Here is a 6,576-nt window from a genome sequence, read left to right as displayed (position 1 = left end):
ATTACGTATTTTCCACTTATAAAACATCTCAATTCACAATAGCCACATGTGGTCGGTGGCTACCATACTAGACAGAGCAGATTACACCATTTCCACTTCTGATAAATTACCTGCTCTTACTTATTTAAAAAACTTGCAGAAAAGGCTTTAGATATTCCCTATATCAAACAAAGCAACCTTGACGGGTGTGGAGTATCTTCATTATAAGTTGAAAAATAAAGGTAAGAGAGCCATGGTTACATGTATGTTAATTTAACAATAACTTCTTAATTCATTCAGGACTTTACAATCTTTCTTCATATGCCAAGGATTCACTGTCACTGTGCAATATTTTTCACTATTATCATCTTTGGAATTGAGAGGATTCTGATGACCCTGCTTTGTGCATCTGTACATAAAAGAAAATAACAAAACAGAGAAAAAGACCTTATTAAAGATAATTTAGGGGGGAGGGTATAGCTCAAGTGAAAGATCATATTCTTAGCATGCACAAGGGCCTGGGTTCAATCCCCAGTACTTCTTCTAAAAATAAAATGAATAAATAAAAATCTAATTACCACCCCCCTGCAAAAAATTAATTAACTAATTTTAATTAAAAGTTTAAAAATGATAATTTAGTGCAGGCTTATCAGGCTACAAGAGCTACAATGAATGCCCCTCCCCCCATTAATTTAGAAGAAGTCTCACAGTATTTCCCAACATAAAGGCTAAAATATAATTCAGAACACTTTCTGATGGTCAGCATGATTTTAACAGAAAAGTAGATAATTACCTCCCTGGTGTCAAAGCTCTGTCAGAGATGGGCACAGAAAATTTAGTAAAAATGATTTTGCAACTACCTTTGAAAGAAATGCTGAGAAATGATCTTTTCTGTTGGATATTAGCCTGCTTTTACATTCTGCAGTAGGCATACGTGTTTACAAACCAGGCAGGAACTGGATCATATTTTACACATACTTTAGAAACTGATTTGAATTTTGCTCTCTACCTGCAAGGCTATTTCTTAGGTAATAACATAAGCTGGCCACTATACTAAATTTTGTTTCCCTGTTTGCTTAATCCTCACAACAACTCTGTAAGCTGCTATATAACCCCCATATAACAGATAAAGAGCTTGGGGCAGAAAATAATTTGGGTAACTTGGTAAATGGTGGAGCTGGGTAAGAACGCAGCCAGTCTGACACTCAAGTCCATTCTTCTCACCGATGTCTGATACTGCTGCCTACATTCAGCAATGACCGTTGATTTCATATTTAAGTGTGTCATTTCTAAAAGTGCAAAGCTATATTAGTACTGCTGTGTAAATTATTCTTTTGAGATGTGATTGCCAAAAAAACAAAAACAAATAAAATCAGGGTGCCACCGGGGGGAGGGCGAACTGCATATGGACGGACAAAAGGGGACTTTTTGAGGACACAGTTGCACAACTCTAAAAATAGCTAAAATAGCTGACTTGTACAGTTATAATGTGTGAATTTTATGGCCTGTAAATTACACCTTAATACAGCTATTAAGAACCTGGGATACCAAATTAAGACTAAAACACATATATATATATCACACAAAGAAAAAGAGGCAAATATCATTATTTACTGCACCATTTTCCTTCATGCAGCTTCCTTTCCTCACCCGTTCCTGAAAGGATGATTCAGTTTTAAAATAGTGTTTTAATCTATTAAGCAAATAACTTTTGACTGCCTACTATGTACCCAGGACTAGTCTAGGCACTTGGAATGGGTAAATAAACAAAACAAAAGTCCTGTCCTCACGAAGCTTGGTTGGAGTCTAGCTGGGGTGGGGGGTGGAGATGACAATTCACACAACAGAGCAGCAGAGGAGGTGGCCTGTTAGGAAAGAGGAACCATGGAAAAAAGTGAAAAGGACAAGGTAAAGAGAGTTGAGGGTATGGGATGAGGGTGATGTTGTATTAAATACCAGAGCAGGCCACACTGAGGACTGAGGTTAGAACTAGGACTAGGAAGTGAGAAGTCCCAGGTGGACAGAATAACCATCACCAAGGCCAGCACGCATCTCGCATGTTCCAGAATGGAAGCACGGCTGGAGCTGCGGAGAAGGGTCAGTGCAGATCCTGTACGGTCTTCGAGGACGTTGTAAGGACTGTGGCTTTTACCCGGAGTGAAATGGGGAGGCACTGCAGAAGGACGACACAATCTGACATAGGTTTTCAAGGCTCACTTGACTGCCAAGTGAGAATAGTCGAGACGGTTCAGAGATGAAAGGAGGGAAGCCTCTGAGAAGGGCTGTGCAGGAGGAGAGGACAGTGGCTCAGGGCAGGGAAGCAGCAGTGGAGGCAGGAGCCATGGTGAGAAGTGTCTGGGTTCTGGATATGTTTTAAAGGCAGTGTTAAACCAGATCTATTGACAGAATTCATGTGGTATGTCAGTGAAAGTCAGAATAACTCCAAGATTTTTGACCCAAGCAGCTGGAAGGATTAAGTTGCCACTAACTGAATGGGGGAGGCTGCAGAAAGAACCAGTTTGGGGGGTAGGAAGACCAAGAGCTCAGTTTTTACACATGTTGGTTTTAAGATATCAGAGTTCCAAGTGAAGATGTCAAATCAGCAGAAGATTGTAAGAGTCCAGAGTTGGAGAGAAAAAGTCTAGCGGGAGACAGAACTGTGGGAATCATGGGTCACACAGGTGGCAGAGGAAGACTTGAAACCCAGGTACTCAAACATAAGATAACCTGGCATTAACCATAGAAGTTATCCTTGAGGGCCTGCCTACTAGGTTTGGATATCAGTCCTATTTCCCGACCACTCGAGTTTTAAAAAGGAACTTACAAATGAATTCTTTCAAGACACTGCCTCCCGTGGGTGGGTCCAGAGCTGGAGTCGGAGAATGGGATGGTGCACGCTACTCCCTACAGCAAAATGTGTGTGTGTGTGTGTGTGTGTGTGTGTATGCATGTGTGTGTGTGCAGGGGGATGAGTTACACCTGGCTTAAGAAAAAGAGCTAGTAAGTCTAGAAGCCGAAAGATGAAAGAACATCCAGATCTGGTAGAGGGAACAGGGGAAACACTGTGTACTGTAAGACATATCCCCATAATGCCATTTCCCACCATCCTTTAATCAGGAACACAGTTGGAAAGGGGGGAATTATGTAGATACGTGTGATGTACACAAATTTTCTGACTATGTAACACTGAATCTCTACATATGTAGCAAGTTAATGATATTTATATTTGCTTCAAGTTTAATAACAAGTTCACAACAGAGTGAAAATAAAATATTGAGGACTGGTACAAGTATCATAGAAGGCCTTTCAATGCTCAGAATTGAAGCAAAAGCAGCTTCACCCCACAAAGAATGTCATTAAGAGTCAAGAATGTTTATATTTGCTTAAGAAATTGAGAGTTACAACTTCCTGCTTTAAAGAATTAACTTTAAGACAGATACCATACTATAAGCAACGTCTATACTGGTGCTTTCTTAAAGCTATTTTTAGTTCCTGCTTTTTCTGATGTACTCCAGAAACTCTGCAAAGAAAACCTTCTATTCAAAGGCTTAAAGGAATAAAAAAAGAAATAACACTTCATTCTTTTCAGTGTTCTCTGTACCGAAAGTCACTTGCAAATGCAGCACCCTGCCGCAGGTCTACATTTTTAACAATAAAGTCCTTTGCGCAATTTTTCAATCGCTATGTGACTTTGTGTCAGTCTCTCACTCAGAAGCAGAATGCAGTACCAGAAAATGACACATCATGTCTAAAACTACAGATGTGGGAGATGAACGGACACCAAGACACAGCTAAGTGGGAGGGTGAGGATTACCTTTTAAGTTACCATAAGTGCAGTTACACCTGCTCCGTGCCTCCCCTGTGAAGTGAAGAACTAGTCTTTTCCAGAAAAGCTCTCATTCTGAGAACTGTCTTCTTTAAAATATTTGGAGATTCTTTTTTAAGTTTCTTTCACATTTAAATCTTTCCCCAACTCTACATCCCATAACAAGTGTTAAAGTTATCCAATAGCCTATTGTTACAGAACATACTCTACAAAAGCTGAGGTTCCCCAGGGTTTGGATCCCAGAACTCGGCTACCAGACAATCCTATAACCTCCCTTCCATAACTGACTCTTCTGCCAATTCCCAGCTGCGGGCAAATTCGGCTTCTCAGCCCAGGTAACTTTCTAACTCTTCCTACGAACACTCTACTGCCAGTAAAGGAACTCTCAGACAGGAAGCACACAAAGCCCCTGGTGAGGGTTGCCTCCTTGACTCTAGATGTTGGAGGGTCAAAACTGTAGGTTGACTGAAAGGGGGGGGAGAATATCCAAGAATTCAACAGAAGGAAAAATTCACGTATCAGGGATGAAAGCTCTTCATCAGAGTATCAGCAATCAGAATAGACACTTGAAACCAAAAACATACAGTTCCAGAAGCTGAGAAAATGTGGAGGGTGGTGAGAGAAAGATAAATCAAAAACCATTCCAAGCCTTTGGGTATTCAAGACCAGAAGAATGATTATCCCACTCAATAAGTGGAGACGCTGCAAGAAATCAGATTATGAAATCAGCTTTAGACATGTTGAATCTGACATATGAGCTAAGATTAGGTGTTCTCTAAGAAGCTCAAAATTCAAAACTGAAGCACAGATCTAGAGTACAGGCTTAAGATGCAGATGGACAAGACATGATAAATCTCCTAAAAGAAAACATAGGGAAAACATTATCTGACATAATATCTTAGCAACGTTCTCCTAGGGCAATCTACCCAGGCAATGGAAATAAGAGAAAAAAATAAACAAATGGGACGTAATTAAACTCATTAAGTTTCTTCACAGCAAAGGCAACCATAAGTAAAAGAAAACAACAACCTACGAATGGGAGAAAATATTTGCAAATGATACAACTAACAAAGGCTTAATTTTCAGAATATATAAACAGCCCATACAATTTAATAACAAAAAAACAAACAACTCAATCCAAAAATAGGCAGAAGACCTAAACAAGCATTTCTACAATGAAGACACAAATGGCCAATAGGCACATGAAAAAATGCTCAATAACACTAATAAAAAGAGAAATACAAATCAAAGCTACAATGAGGTATCAGCTCACAGCAGTCAGAATGGCAATCGCTCAGAAGTTAATGAATGATAAATGCTGGAGAGGCTGTAGAGGGAAGGGTACTCTCTTACACTCCTGGTGGGAATCCAGTTTGGTGTAGTCATTATGGAAAGCATGGAAATCCCTCAAAAAACTAAAAGTAGACTTATCCTATGACCCAGCAAACCCACTTCTGGATATATAACTGGAAGGAACTCCAATGTGAAAAGATACCTGCACCCCAGTATTCATAGCATCACTGTATACAATAGCCGAGACATGGAGGCAAGCTAAATGTAGCAACAGATGACTGGATAAAGAAGTTGTGGCATATTTATAGACTGGAATATTACTCTACCATGAATAGGACAAAATAAAACCATTTGCAGCAACATGGATGGAGCTAGAGATCGTCATTCTAAGTGAAAGCAGCCAGAAACAGAAAAATACCAAATGATACTACTCATATGTGCAATCTAAAAAAAGAGAGAAAAAGACACTGTGAACTCATCTACAAAGCAGAAACAGACTTGCAGACTTAGTAAACAATCTTAAGGTTACCAGGGAAAGGGGATGGGAAGGGATAAATTTGGGAGTTTGAGATTTACAAATGTTAGCCACTATATATAAAATAGATTTTATATAAAGTTTCTTCTGTATAGCACAGAAACCTATGTTCATTATCCAGCAATAGCCTATAATGAAAAAGCCGATACAGCCACCAACTGAGGAAGCAAGAGAAGAAAGGAGAGTTAGTTATGCTGGGCTAGAGCCCACTTCTAAAATCCTTCTCAGCCACTGAGGCTGCCCCGAGTAACCTGAGCCCTCCTCCCAGGGACAGGCTGACATGACTTGTGTCCTGCAAACCTGGGGCAGCAGAGGCCGTACCCAGGTCTGGCCCTGGGGGAGATGGGAGCAAGTCCACCTGCTCCCCCTGGGGCAGCACCCCTCCCTGCAGCCCCCGCCTCCTGACTGCACCGCGCCTGCCTCTCAGGAACCCACTGACTTGAAAACAAGTGGTCCACGAACCTGGGGCAGCGGCAGGGAGATGGGCAGCGACCTGGCAAGCTGGTCGATTTGCCCCCATCTCCCCCACGGCCTGTCCAGGGCTCGGCCTCTGCTGCTCCAGGCACGGTCCCCAGGTCAGCCTGCTCCCGGGAGGAGGGCGCTGTGCTGTCAGGGAAAGGCAGCGGCTTCGATGGTGGGATTGGGGCTGCCCTGTGAGAGAGCGGGGGTAGCAACCATTTCCCGCTGCTGCTGCAGCCATCCCAGCACACTGATCGCACCGCGCCCACCTCGCAGGAGCAGCCTGACCTGTAACCCCAGTACCACGAACCTGGGTCTTTAGAGGCCGCCCCCAAGGTCAGGCCGCTAGGAAGATGGGAACAAATCCAGGGGCTCTCATGGGGCAGCCCCCATTCCATCCGAGGCCCCGCTCCCGCACCGCACCCACCTCCCAGGAGCAGGCCATGGTCTGAGGGCCAGTCGGAGATGCTCCGGAGTCGTCCGG

The 6,576-nt window shown here is 42.5% G+C and overlaps 1 long non-coding RNA gene across 1 annotated transcript; it reads right to left on the bottom strand.

Moving 5' to 3' along the window:
• Window positions 1-240: 240 nt before the first annotated feature.
• LOC116662495 lies at window positions 241-6,233 on the bottom strand. The gene is made up of 3 exons (XR_004318456.1): window positions 6,096-6,233; window positions 1,594-1,635; window positions 241-388 (listed from the first exon to the last, which is right to left on the bottom strand). It is a non-coding gene; the product is annotated as an uncharacterized LOC116662495 (long non-coding RNA).
• Between the last annotated feature and the right edge of the window lie 343 nt (window positions 6,234-6,576).

The sequence above is a fragment of the Camelus ferus genome, unplaced genomic scaffold (genome assembly GCF_009834535.1).
Source record: "Camelus ferus isolate YT-003-E unplaced genomic scaffold, BCGSAC_Cfer_1.0 contig2261, whole genome shotgun sequence".
Classification (NCBI taxonomy): Eukaryota; Metazoa; Chordata; class Mammalia; order Artiodactyla; family Camelidae; genus Camelus; species Camelus ferus.
This window is presented reverse-complemented; position numbering and strand designations above follow the sequence as displayed.